The sequence below is a fragment of the Brachyhypopomus gauderio genome, unplaced genomic scaffold (genome assembly GCF_052324685.1).
Source record: "Brachyhypopomus gauderio isolate BG-103 unplaced genomic scaffold, BGAUD_0.2 sc34, whole genome shotgun sequence".
NCBI lineage: Eukaryota > Metazoa > Chordata > Actinopteri > Gymnotiformes > Hypopomidae > Brachyhypopomus > Brachyhypopomus gauderio.
The window spans coordinates 4,108,168-4,122,293 of record NW_027506866.1 but is presented as its reverse complement, the minus strand read 5'-3'; the positions used below and the strand labels follow the sequence as shown (position 1 = coordinate 4,122,293).

Below are 14,126 nucleotides of genomic sequence, written 5' to 3'. Positions count from 1 at the left end.
ACACAACCACACCCACGAGGTTCCTCAGACGCAGACTGCAAGACGCAGACGACGTAAACACACGCCCACAGAGAAGGGTCCGGAGCTGTTCCATGACAGGAAAGAGTAGCATATTTATTGGTCCATTGGATGTTAAATTAAACACATAACTTTTGAAACTACTTTTATATAGGGTTAAAAATATATAATTTTACATTGTTTTTGTGTATTTAAAAAGCAGAATCCAATTATTTTAATGTTGAAATCTCATTGATAAACAGTACATTGTAAGAGTTTGTGCGTTGATCAACCAACATTTAACAGTTATCCACTGTGAGTTTATAGGATATGAACATATATTCACAGATTACCTCTGTACTTTGACAAGTTCATTTGTAGATAGTTTAAATAATACCATGAAGTAACCTAATTATGCTGTTATTTTAACATTCCAGCTGTGTTTTCTTACAATGAAAATTTGTAATTTTACTCAAATTTGGCTGTGAAATTACAAAGAATAAATACAGGGAAAATCTAATTTTACAGTAATTCATTGTTGAATTATGTGTGGTATTTTACTGTAATTTTACGGTAACTGTTTGGCAACTTTTGCTGCCGGACATGTTACCATTTTTTTACAACTTTTTTTTTTACAGTGTGGTGCCCGTAAGCGGTTTGAGTGTTATGAGTCTCGTTCTCCGTGTCATCTGTGTGTTATGCAATTTGCTTGTTCCTATTTAAGTTCTTTCTGATCGCTTTGCTGTTGTCTGTTGTTAACTTTACATTGGTTACGTTAGATTATGTTTCGCTCGGTTTTATTATATTCTGAGGCTGAAAACCTGCATTTTCGTATTCGTTTTGCACGTTCTTTACCCGTGAAACTAACTAAAAGTAAAACCTAAGTGTTTCACATTTAGCAAATTAAATACTCAAATGTTATGGCATGTAAAGGTTTGAATAGAACCTTTACTGCTTTGTACTGGTGTTCTGACATTTTTGACCCACTCCAGCAAATAGAGCTGTGTTTTTGCAGAGCGGAAACCACGAGGATAAACTGAGGTAAGAAAGTAATTTATCTTATCAAATAGTTATCTAAATTAAGGCGGGGAATAAGTGGGCATAATTGATTAGAAATTAGATTTGACTGTTTGAAATTCTATATAATTCAGTCACTGATATGTAAAATCAGGTGACTACTGCAATATATTTATATATTAGTTGGGTTTGCAAATGCCCAACTAATGTGTTTCATGTGCATGCATGAACTTATCAAACATAATGTCATGAAGGGCAGTATCTTTGAAAGCCCTCTTGTGGCCTTTACCAGCCCAATTCAGCTGACTTGCCAAACCATTAAAAAGGGCATGGGTCAGGATCCATCTCACAACCATTTCTTGTGTGTGTCCACCCATGATGGAAAGGTAAGACACCTAAGAAGACAGCATTGATGAGACTTAACAAAAAAAACTATGTAATAACAAAGGGAGCTTTAACAATGACATGTAAGGAATGATAAGGCAGTCAAAAAGTTTCTATTATATGCCTAACTGACCGGTATACTAATAAGAGATGTTTTTATTTTTAGCACTGTGCATACTGAGGAGAGGATGAAAGAGGTGAGTTATTGGTTCTGATTTATTACTCTTGCTAAATCCTGTAACAAAGTTTAAATTTTATGTAAGGAAAAGTACCATCTTTTGACGTTCCTTCGGATCTCTTAGGATGACCTCTGTCTGATCCAAATCTGCCATGGTTCTAAGGGGGAGACTGATGACAGAAGGTGGTGTGTTTTCAGTGTCCTGCCTCACTAAGTCTCGTCTCAGGGCCTTTACATCATAAAGGTTTTGAGCTTTTTAATTTCTTCTCTCATCTCTCTGTTTTCCTCCATAATTTGTGCAAGCATTTGCACCACTTTGCTAAGTCCAATGTCTATAAAGCAAGATGAAATTTATTCAATGAATGAAACTTGTACAAATTGTCACAGTACAGCCCCTGACCCCTCCCTTCGGGCCTGTGTAGATGTAGTCTGTGTCACGGTGAGGCGGCCCCCTACCGGTCGCCTCCGTCCACAGCGGCTGTGTTGTTGTTGTTTTGTGACTTCGTGTACGCCCCTCAGGTGGGCGGAGCCCGTGATCCGTTCCCACCTGATGGTCGTTTGTCTGTCTATATATGTCTTGTCTTTGTACCAGTTGACCGCTGGTCATTATATCCTTAATTTGGATCTATTGCACGGGTTTTAGGTTTGCACACTTTATATTAAACCATCCTTTTTCCCTGAGACTTGGCGTGATCGCTTCCTTTTTGTTGCTCACACCTGCCCGTCACAGAATGACCAGCCACCCTTCGGAAGCCGCCGAGTCTCTTTTTCTTTCTCCTTCGTTCGTGGTCATGTCTCGTGGTAAGTGTTTGTCTGCGTGGTGTTTTGTGAAGAGTTCCGCCGTGCTTTTGTGTTGTGTTTGTGGCACGGCGTGGACCAGGGCTGTCTGCCCTGGGAAAACTCTTCGTGTCTGTTTGTTAGTTTGTCTGAAGAGCTCCGCCGTGTCTGTGTTTGTGGCACGGTGAGGACCAGGGCGTCTTCCCTGGAAAGGCTCTTCATGTTTTGTGTTTGTTAAAACGTGTGTTCATGTCAACGGATGTGTGGATCAGTGTGCGTGCTCGTTATGTTCTATGTTGAATGTTTTGTGTGTGACGCGGTCGCCGCTCGTCACCGTCGCCTCGCTCCCTGTGTGTCTTGTGTTAAATGTGGGGAGCGACTGCGACTCTGAGCGGCGCGCGTCACTGTGTGTTTATGTAGAGCACGCATGTGTAGGTCCCGTCTGTCTGTCTGTGCACCGTTTTTGTTTGCTTGTCTAGTCTTTGCGTGTGTGTTGTGTCCTAGCGTGTTGTCTATTGTTAAGTGTAATTCCACGCTTGCTCCTCCACTTAAATGTGTGTTTGGGAGGGGGGCGGTTGTGGTCCCGTGCCACTGGGTATGGCACGGAGGGCGTCTGAGGCGCGTTTGTGTTCTATGTTGGTGTTGGGGTGTGTGTGTGTGTGTGTGTGTGTGTGTGTGCTGTTTCTGTGCAGGTGCTTCCCCCTGGCGGTGTCGTGGTGGTGCTGGACCTTGTGGGGGTCTCCACCTGGCAGGAGCCCCCTTGTGTTGTGGGGTGACCGGAGCCTGGTCATGAAGAGCCCCTCCCTAGAGGGCTGGGGCCCCCGGATGTTTGGGGACCATGGGGCTCCGGTCTGAAAAGCTCCTGCTGAGGGAGGAGATCCTCCCTCCTGCCCGGGGTGACCAGGAGGCCCTTGGGGCTGCTCCCTAGCCCGTGTCGGGGGTGCTCTGGGCCTTGGTCTCTGGCGCTCCTGGGTTGGGTGGAGGAGTCCACCTTGTGATGAGGGACCCCGGGAGGGGTTGGCTCCCCCAGGAGGCTGGGGTGACCCCTAGCAGAAGGCAGGGGTCAGCTCTGGGAGGAGGTAGGTCCAGGAGGTGAAGAAGCCACGCCTCGGGGAGGTAACCTGCACACACACATACGCTAAGGACGACACAGGAGCCATAGCTCCTCGTCCTCACACCTGTGGGGCTCACCGGCCAAGGGCCGGTTAGGGCGCGAGGGCCCTGTGACCGACCGGGGCGTGATTATGTGTTGTTAACGGCCCAGTCGGTCCAGGGTCCCGCCCAGGGAGGTGAGCTGACTAACGTTATGTGTTTTGTGTTTCAGCTCGTGGACTGCAGGAGGTGTGTCCCTGCCTGTCCTTGCCTTCCTGCCCCTTCGTGTTGTTGTGCAGCCGCTGTGTGCCACACACCCAGTGGAGGGGAGTGCGGCTTGGTGGGGGGGTCTGTCACGGTGAGGCGGCCCCCTACCGGTCGCCTCCGTCCACAGCGGCTGTGTTGTTGTTGTTTTGTGACGTCGTGTACGCCCCTCAGGTGGGCGGAGCCCGTGATCCGTTCCCACCTGATGGTCGTTTGTCTGTCTATATATGTCTTGTCTTTGTACCAGTTGACCGCTGGTCATTATATCCTTAATTTGGATCTATTGCACGGGTTTTAGGTTTGCACACTTTATATTAAACCATCCTTTTTCCCTGAGACTTGGCGTGATCGCTTCCTTTTTGTTGCTCACACCTGCCCGTCACAGTCTGTGTCTAAGTATAAGACTGAAACAGTGATCTTTTGGTTCATACCTCTGAGCATTTGTCTGGGTTGTGGTTGTACCTCTGGATATAAAACATTAAAGGTGTGACGCCGGGGGCGTCGGGACAGAGGCAGCCGGAGACGTGGGTTGGACAGAAGGTGGTTTATTATCCATGGCAACCAGTAACACTCGTATCGCATACACAGCAAGTAATGCAAGGTAAAGCTCGTAGCGCACACACTGTAGATGCAAGGTAAAGCTCGTAGCGCACACACTGTGGATGCAAGGTGAAGCTTGTAGCGTACACACACGGTAGGGAACACAGTGACGGACTCGCTATCAACCAGAGACGCTAGTGTAGCGGCAATGTGCAGCACTGGACCAGACGACCTGTGGGCTTAAGAAGTGCAAAGTAAACAAGAAACAGGTGCTCAGTATGATGGTGATTGCGACTGTGGGAGTGGCTGCGTGCGCGGGGGTGTGTGCTGGGATCGGCTGCGGCCCCTCACCATGACAAAAAGTTTGTCAGTATACTATAATTTCATTATGTAAAGTTATACCATAGAATCAAAACACCCTTCTTATGAAACCATATTTTTAGAAATATTTTATAACTTCTAAGTGCCTCCACTTGATGGATACTATTATAATATTTTTAAGGTCTTGGAATTACACATTGTTGCACAATAATCTGATTGGAATCTGACTAACCTGTATCGTTATCACAACTACTTGACTTTTGCAGATGGTGATGGCTTTCACCATTACTATGATGGGCTGAAAGGACAATGAAAGCAAAGAAAATTGTACAGAGCAGAAACTAGAGCAATAAAACAGGTAATGAAGTATTTCAGATCTCCTATAGATAAAGAGCAGAGTTCTCAGGGTTCTTACCAAATAAATTCCCTTCAGGCCAGGTATGGTCCAGGACATCAGATGCTACCCTGTAACTTTGATAGAAATCTGTAGAGATAATTAAGTACATAGTGTTACTGTGAGAGGAGGCAGGCACGACGAGTGTTTAACGTTGTCACACAAACGTTTATTCATGTACACATTATGATCAAGTCCAGCACGAGTAACACAACCACTCAGTACATGTAACATTTACACGGCATGAGCTTTAGACAAAGACGAGCATGGGACATTGTGCAAACGCACATTAAATAGACGAACTACACAATCCCCAGTGATCACGAGACGAAACACAGGTGAGACCGGTGAACATACCACAAATGACCCACATCCACAGAAATACAAACATGGACATGAGCAGACGCAGACAACATGAACACAGGCCCAAAAAGAGGGGTCCGGAGCTGTCCCATGAGATGTTTTGGCACTTTTACAGAACCATTTGTGTTTCAACCAAATCCAACTATTTTTGCTTGTTAATTTGGTTTGTGCCTATAATTAATAGAGAAGAGAATACATTTGCTAAATATTGTTGCCAATAATGAATATTTTAAAGAAGCATTAAAGTTCACAATATGTTTTTCCAAAAAAGTCTACCACAAGTATTATCTTTAAATTCTACAGTCACTAGAATATGAAGGCACATGTCCATGTCCTTTATTTGTTTTTTAGTGTTTCAGATGAAAAAGAAATATGGAGAAGTGAAAAGATAAGACATGAATAAGACAAGTCATCAACTGGAGGAGTCATTAAACAGCATCGTCAACCATGCAGTTAGGAACATGTAAGTACCTGGTGAAAGTATTGATGAAGGTTTGGGAATGCATGTTTTCCTTGTACACTCCTCTTCTGCTTCCATGTAAATATTATACTTTGGGTTTGGTCTGCAAGATTACAACAGTTACAACTGCCAAAACATACCAAAAAAGTCTGTAACGTGGCACAACTGAATTAACCTTACTTTGATATCCTTTTTCTGCGTTCTGCATTTTCCTGTTCAGATTCTATATCTGTTGTGGCACAGCCAGGTTCCACTGATCTCTTTAAACAATCTATAGCTTTCTCATATGTGTCTGGGCAAAAAAAGGAACATGGAAACACCTTTAGAAAGCAGAGGTATATAGAATTCTTCACTTTAAATACTTTATTGTTTGCTTAAATGACATTCCAATCAAGTTCTTTAGTAGCAGACTTACCACAAGTTGCTAAGCACCAAATCTGCTCATGAACTGTCCAGTCTAAGCTTGGTTTTATTTGTTGTTTCACAGCTCTGTGATTGTTGACGCTGTCACGTGGGGGCCAGAGACATTGTCTATTTTGGACCCATGAAGTGGGCACAACTGCCGTGCTCTTGTCAGCAAACTCCACCACGTGCCGCAATTGCTCCATCTTATGTGACAAATAGATGTTTAGCTATTTTTTGTTTTTCAGAACAAAATGTATTATGCTTATTTTATTATCCAAACAGTTTATGGTTTGAGATGGAAGCCTGATAGCCAAGTTCTTAACCAAAAAAGCAGCAGCTTTCTCATAATTTCAAGACAACACAGGTGGAATTTTGACATTTGGTCATTCAAGACTAGACTTCCAGGACCAATGCTACAAGAATGTTGCACATCTGAAACATGAATTGGTTCATATACATCAGACAGACAAACATTTGCTCCCAGTCTCTTTCTGACTGTGGTCTTCAGTAAACTGCTGAGCTATATCTATCTCTGTGTAGTGCACAAGCTTCTGAATTCTACGTCTCCTTGCCCAGAAAGATGACATATTTAGACTTCAAGTATCATTCTAATCAGAATAGCTTCTGTTTACCTTTTTTAAAAATTCAATTAGTCTAAAAGTGTTCAAAACCTGGTGAAAAAACTATCCGTCAGTATTCAATGTACCTGCAGAAAGAAAAGAAAGTGGAGTTTATAAATGTCAAATTAGTACATTAGCAATTCTTTTAACACACCTAACTGCCATGTTTTGAGTTTATACCAGTCTGACACTGAGCTATTGTTGGGATATTTTTTTCTTGACCCAGATAGGCCCCAACACTGCCCCGATGAACCGATTGGTTTTGACTGAATTACCCAAGCAAAGTCTTAACACCAAAAGTTCTTTTAGATTAATTTATATGGAATATAATTGAATACAATATAGTCAAAGTATACGTGGTACAAACTCTCCAGTGCACTGGTGCTAGTTGCCTAGAACTCTACCTAACCCAAGTGGATCTCAGCAGCGTCCAAGCAAAAAGTCCTCGTGCTGGGCGATGTCCTCCCTTTCATACCTCATCTCTAAGTTTCGATATCTGCCCCCACCTTTGCTACTCTTCCTTAGAGCCCCCCCTGCTCTTCACTAGCCGTCCATCTCCTTATCTCAAACTGCTTGTTTTGCAGCTTACACTGAATAGGCCCATTCTATTCTCCTCAAGGCCACTGAGGCCTTCTCACTTCTGCTCTTCCATAGCCTTTCAGGAAAACATTAAGTTTAAACATTAAGTTGTTTACCTTTAAATTTCTTTTTTCCAACACTATCCACAGCAATTGTTGATATAAAGGCATTCGGTAAAAATAAAAGGCACTTGTATACAGAAGTGTACATTTCATTGATTATTGCGTGCAAGTTCAGGCTCAGTCTGTACACATAGCAGTTATGAGTGGACGCATGAACGTGCTGGTCATAACCGATAGGGCGAATAATAAAAAGGTGGGGGGTGCAAATTAATTTGGCCAAAGGATTGGCCAATAGCAGGATTGACAGGTGCTTTTACCCTGCCTACGCCTCCCACTTCTGAGCCAGTTTACGTAGGCCAAGTGCAGCAGATCTGAGGGCAAGATTGTGAAGTTTGATGTGGGTGAGTTTTTACCATGTTTATTTATTAACAACTATATCATGTGATATACTATACCAAGTAATATGATTGAGCTATAAGATTGCAACGAAATGTATTTGTAGAGCATGTATTGTCAAATAAGGAACTAGCCAATTAATTAACTAGATAGCATGCATTGATCATAAACATGACTAGTTACCGAGCTAGCTATGAGTATTTTTTTTTACTATAGCTGCCTTTACAAACCTAAAATTAGACTTTACTAAGGTTGTGAGATTAAACTAACCTTTATTTTCCATTTCAGGCTAAGTCTAACCCTATGCTTGATGCATTTTTGCAGTCCCAGAAATGCCCCACCACTGTTTAATGAGTTCTCTAGTTAGTGCGTTAGCTAGCGAGATAACTATATAATTAACCGAGAGACCTGTTGTCTTTATAGCTAGCTAGTTAATTAGCTACCATTACAATCCATATAGCTTTGTCGCGTGTGTGTTTTTATATATTTCTATATAACGTTTCTCTGTGGTAAAGTGCTAAAACCCATCAGTTAGCGTTTCTACAGCCCGTTGATTAGGCTGAAGCAGAGCCGTTTTCTAACTGCCGTTCTGCGCTACACTATCTAGCTAACTGGCTCTGTTTCTATGGGGACAGCACAGCTGCTTGTATCTAAGTATCTAGCGTTAGCTAATTAGCTAGTTAGCTATCTTGGCTGAATTATTCGAAAATATTTAACAGCGAGTTTTGGTTATGATATTTGTCGTGAATTCAAATGAAAGTAGAAATTAAGTTGATAGCTGCCATAGCGATAACTAGCTAACGTTTAAAATTAAAGTTTTTGTTTGGCAGCCATTGCTGCCAGTCGTTTACCGTTTTTTTAGGATTTTTTTTTACAGTGTAGACAAGGAGTCGTGGTGGTGGAATGAGGAAGTTCAGGAAAGTTTGAGAGGAAAGCGGTTGGCTAAAAAGAATTGGGATTTTCAGTGAGATGAAGAAAGTAGACAGAGGTACAAGGAGATGTGTCGTAAGAGAGTAGTGGCAGAAACTAAAGAGAAGGCATATAGCAAGCTGTATGAGAAGTTGGACACTAAGGAAGGGGAAAAGGATCTGTACAGATTGGCCAGACAGAGAAACTGTGATGGGCAGGATGTGCAGCAAGTTAGGATGATAAAGGATAAAGATGGAAATGTGTTGTCTGGTGAGGAGAGTGTCTTGGGAAGTATTTTGAGGAACTGTTGAATCAAGAGAATGAAAGGGAAAGAAGGTTAGAAGAGGTAGAGGTTGTGAATCAGGAAGTTCCCCAGGTGAGCAAGGACGAAGTAAGGACTGTAATTCGGAAAATGAAGTGTGGTAAGGCAATTGGACCAGATGATATTCCAGTGGAGGCATGGAAATGTTTTGGAGAGACAGCAGTGGAGCTTTTGATTGGGATATTTAACAGAATCTTGGAAGGTCAGAAGATGCCTGAGGAGTGGAGACGAAGCATAATGGTGCTGATTTTCAAGAATAAGGGCGACGTTCAGAGCTGTAGTAATTACAGGGGAATAAAGTTGATCAGTCACAGCCTGAAAATCTGGGAAAGAGTAGTGGAAGCTAGGCTTAGAGGAGAGGTAGAGATCTGTGAGCAGCAGTATGGTTTCATGCCAGCTAAGAGCACCACAGATGCTATGTTTGCTTTGAGAGTGTTAATGGAGAAGTATAGGGAAGGACAGAAGGAGTTACATAATGTGTTTATTGACTTAGAGAAAGCTTATGATAGAGTACCGAGACAGTAGCTGTGGTATTGTATGAGGAAGTCAGGAGTAGCAGAAAAGTATGTGAGGGTAGTGCAGGATATGTATGAGAACAGTGTGACAGCAGTGAGATGTGCGGTAGGAATGACAGACGAGTTTAAAGTGGGGGTAGGACTACATCAGGGATCAGCCCTGAGTCCCTTCCTGTTCGCAATTGTCATGGACAGACTGACGGACGAGGTTAGGCAGGAGTCCCCTTGGACTATGATGTTTGCTGATGACATTGTGATCTGTAGTGAGAGTAGGGAGCAGGTGGAGGTGAGCTTGGAAAGATGGAGATATGCTTTGGAGAGCAGGGGAATGAAAGTGAGCAGGAGTAAAACAGAGTACATGTGTGTGAATGAGAGAGCAGACGGTGGACAGGTCCAGTTACAAGGAGTTGATTTGGTGAAGGTTGACGAATTTACCTACTTAGGGTCGAGGTACAGAGTAATGGAGGAAGTGAAAGAGAGGTAAAGAAGAGAGTGCAGGCAGGGTGGTGTGAATGGCATAAAGTGTCTGGGATAATCTATGATAGAAGGGTGTCAACTAGAATGAAAGGAAAGATCTATAGGACAGTAGTGAGACCTGCTATGTTGTATGGACTGGAGACAGTGGCACTGACAAAGAGACAGGTGAGGGAGATGGAGGTGTCTGAGATGAAGATGTTGAGATTCTCATTTGGAGTGACGAGGAAGGATAGGATCAGAAATGAGTTCATTAGAGGATCAGCAAATGTAGCATGTTTTGGAGATAAAGTTAGAGGTGCGAGATTGAGATGGTTTGGACATGTAGAGGACAGGGTACCCGCGGGTCCTTAAAATGTCTTAAATTTAGTTTTCCATATTCAAGGCCTAAAAATGTCTTAAAATTTCTGGAATTTTATGAGGGGAGGCATTAAATTATTATAAGTGTGTGCTGTTCAGTTGTTCTGTTTTATTTTACCGACGATATGTAGGCTATATTATCATTTTCGCAACGGCCGTATACTCCGCATGTTAGATGGTGCGATGTGAACTTTGCCGAATCTAGCGCTAGGACCATGCAGAAAATAACCGCTCCAGGGTCCTAGTGCTAGATTCCTAGCGCTGGAGTATAAGGCCTCAACAACGTCAACAATTTTCATTCCCCCGCCCCCCCCCCCCGTCAACAATTCTCGTTTGCCACGCCAACCCTCAGCGCTCCAACCCTAATCTCATTTCTCTTATAGAGAACGAAGCAACTAAAATGGCGTCGACTTTAAACAGTAGAGCAGCGCTACTGTATGTTAATGAGCTGAGCTGGTTTATTCCAACGTGGTCAGAACAAAGAGTAATGGAGCTGACTTCATAACTAAAAATGAATGTGGTGTGTCTGAGAATGGAGAATACAAGTTGTCAATTAATCAAGATAAAAACATGAAGAGATTGCATGCACAGCAAAGAGAACTTTGTATATACAAATCTTGATGAAGACTATCTAAACAAAGTTGAACACAAAACACTGAGAAGGTTTTAGTTAAACTTAGATAAGTCTACAGTTCAAGTAACTATGCCCTTTGATAAACTAAGCCCAGCGGTAAGAGTCTCACGTGTTGAGGATTTTTGGGTGGTTTCGTCGTCCTCCCTGAATTAGGAGGGAATTTCCACCACAGGCTCCTCATTGATATAAAGCGACATCGTCCAGGTGTGCTGGGAATCGTCCGGGAATGAGAGTCTCGTTCACGGTTTAACAGGGAATTGATCGCCTTTGTTTCAGTCCGTGTGGCCGTGTCAGCAAGCTTGATTGAAGTAAATCGGTGAATCTGTTGCTGCGGTAACGTTGATCAGTTGGTTGGTGTAACTCAGGCTCGTTAATGAAGTAATAAGATTTTCAGCTGTTTGCTGTTAGTCATACCAAAGTTCGCATGCTCTCAATAAAGAAAACCGGAGAGAGAAATGGCGGAGCCTCTCTTTAATAGGTCTAACCTCGGTGTCAGTCAAACAAGAGAGAGAGAAATTGATGGCTGATCAGGGTATTTAAGTACCTGGAAACCACGTACTTTAGACACACCCTTACTTCCCTCAGAGCAAGCTTGTTCAATGTGTTGCCAGTGGTACTGCTACCTGCTGGTTTAGCATGGTACCTACAAGGGTCTTGAGAATGGAACTTCCAGGCAAGAGGAGAGGTAGACCTAAGAGGAGGTTTATGGATGCAGTGGTAGAGAATATGAGAGTGGCTGGTGAGTCAGAGGAGGATACTCAGGACAGGGCCAGATGGAGGAGTTTGATCCGCTGTGGCGACCCCTAAACAGGAATTACCGAAAGAAGAAGAAGAAGTTGTTAAAATAATGAAATATTCTAATGATTATACCTCATATTTCTATCACGAAAACAAAAAGCCCAACTCCAGGGACATTGTCATGGCCTCCAACCCGGGGAACACCACTTCCCAGCATGCTCCACCACAAAGGCGGTGATCCGCCTCCCCGGAGTATTAGCCAGCTGCAACCTATTTGCCAGTTCTATTTAAGACCTGTCATGCTTATGCATTGTTGTGAAGTATTGCCGACATTCTATTGAAAGCGTACCAAGCCTTATTCGTATCTGATTCTCTGGTTTGACCTGTTTAGTGTTTCCCGTATTTCTCCCTCTTGGATTTGCCCTCTGGTACCTCTGCTCGGTTGGATTGCTTTAGTGTACGAACCTGGACTGCCCTCAACCTCTCTTTGGATTCCGCATTATCATTAAACCTTTATTTATTTGAAGTCTGCAAGCGTCTGTGTTGCGTCATGTTTCCAGCGTCACAGACATGGTGAAACCCCTAGCATCTGATAAATAAAAATAGTGTCAAAGGTATAAAAATAAATATTTAGGCCGTAAGGTGAACCAGCAAAAAGTGCTTAGAAAGTGATTTTCGTTCTCACGTCTGGGCACTACTTTTTAAAAGTGTTTTTGAATAGACAATACCCTTATTCAAATCAAATAAATGTTTGTATAGCTCTTTTCACAACACATGTTGTCACAAAGCAGCTTTACAGGATTTACAAGTTTTAACAATCATATGGGTACAAATCCCTAATGAGCAAGCCAGAGGCGACAGTGGCAAGGAAAAACTCCCTAGATGGTGGGGAATAGGAAGAAACCTTGGGAGGACCAAGACTCAAAAGGGAATCCATCCTCCATTGGGCGGCCCGTTAACACACAAATTACACAAAAACAAATTATACAGACAAATACACAAGTCACAAACAAATCACACAATCAGGCTAAGTATAAGGTAACTAGAATGAAAGATCTGGGTGTTGATATTGTCAATGTAAATGTCTTGTGATGAACACCAGGTTTTCATTCCGTGTCAGAGTGATGATACTGGTATTGTAGGCTCGACTGATATGTGATGTGGTAAATATGTAACAGATTATTCAAAGGCCAAACTAAACAGATAAGTCTTCAGTCAAGTTTTAAACATTGAGACTGTGTCTGAGTCCCGAATAAAGGCAGGAAGATTATTCCACAGTTGTGGAGCTTTAAAAGAAAAGGCTCTTCCACCTGCTGTGATCTTTTTGATCCTAGGAACAGTTAATAACCCTGCGTCCTGCAAACGAAGTGAACGTGCTGGGTTGAATCAATAAGTTCACTAAGATACTCTGGAGCTAAGCCATGCAGTGTGATCAAATTTTTTAGTTTTCGTTAAAACTTGCTCTGCTGCGTTCTGAACCAGCTGGAGTTTGTTTATCGATTTACCAGAACATCCAGCTAGAAGACTATTGCAATAATCTAGACGAGAGGATATGAATGCATGGGTTAGTTTTTCCGCATCACTGGTATTTAATGTGTTTCTAATTTTAGCAATGTTGTGGAAGTGAAAGAACGCTACCCTAGTTATATTATTAATGTGTCAATCGAACACATTAATCGAGAGATCTGGGTCTATTGTGACACCTAAGTTCTTTACCTCTGCGCTGGGGGTTATAGTAAAGGAATGTAGATTCAATGCTACATTACGTATCTTGTCTCTCACTGCCCTAGACCCAACTATTATTAGCTCTGTTTTATCTGGATTTAGTGCTAGAAAGTTACACACCATCCAATGTTTTATCTCTTCTACACACTTCTTGATTTTAGTGTTTACACCTAAATCTTGGGGTTTAGTCGATAAATATAGTTGGGTGTTGTCTGCGTAGGAGTGGAAACTGATGTCGTGCTTATGCATAATCTCGCCTAAGGGTAACATGTAAAGTTTAAATAGAAGTGGTCCTAGGACTGTCCCTTTGGGACACCATATTTAACCTGCACAGATTTGGATGTTTTATTATTAACACTTACACATTAGAAGCGATCGGTCAGATATGATCTAAACCAGGAGAGTGCAACTCCTTTAATACCTACCATGTTTTCTAGTCGATCCAGCAAAATGTTGTGGCCTACAGTATCAAAAGCTGTGCTAAGATCTAATAGTATAAGGAATTAGATGAGCCCATTATCGGACGATATTAGTAAATCATTCATTACCCTGAGTAAAGCTGTTTCAGTGCTGTGGTTCGGTCTAAATCTTGATTGGAAC

General features: G+C 42.6%; 1 long non-coding RNA gene across 1 annotated transcript; it reads right to left on the bottom strand.

The window, feature by feature from the left end:
• Positions 1–1,844: 1,844 nt before the first annotated feature.
• Positions 1,845–5,842, bottom strand: LOC143485358 (uncharacterized). Its single transcript, XR_013122850.1, has 5 exons — positions 5,799–5,842; positions 4,986–5,054; positions 4,803–4,868; positions 4,141–4,173; positions 1,845–1,908 (listed from the first exon to the last, which is right to left on the bottom strand). It is a non-coding gene; the product is annotated as an uncharacterized LOC143485358 (long non-coding RNA).
• Between the last annotated feature and the right edge of the window lie 8,284 nt (positions 5,843–14,126).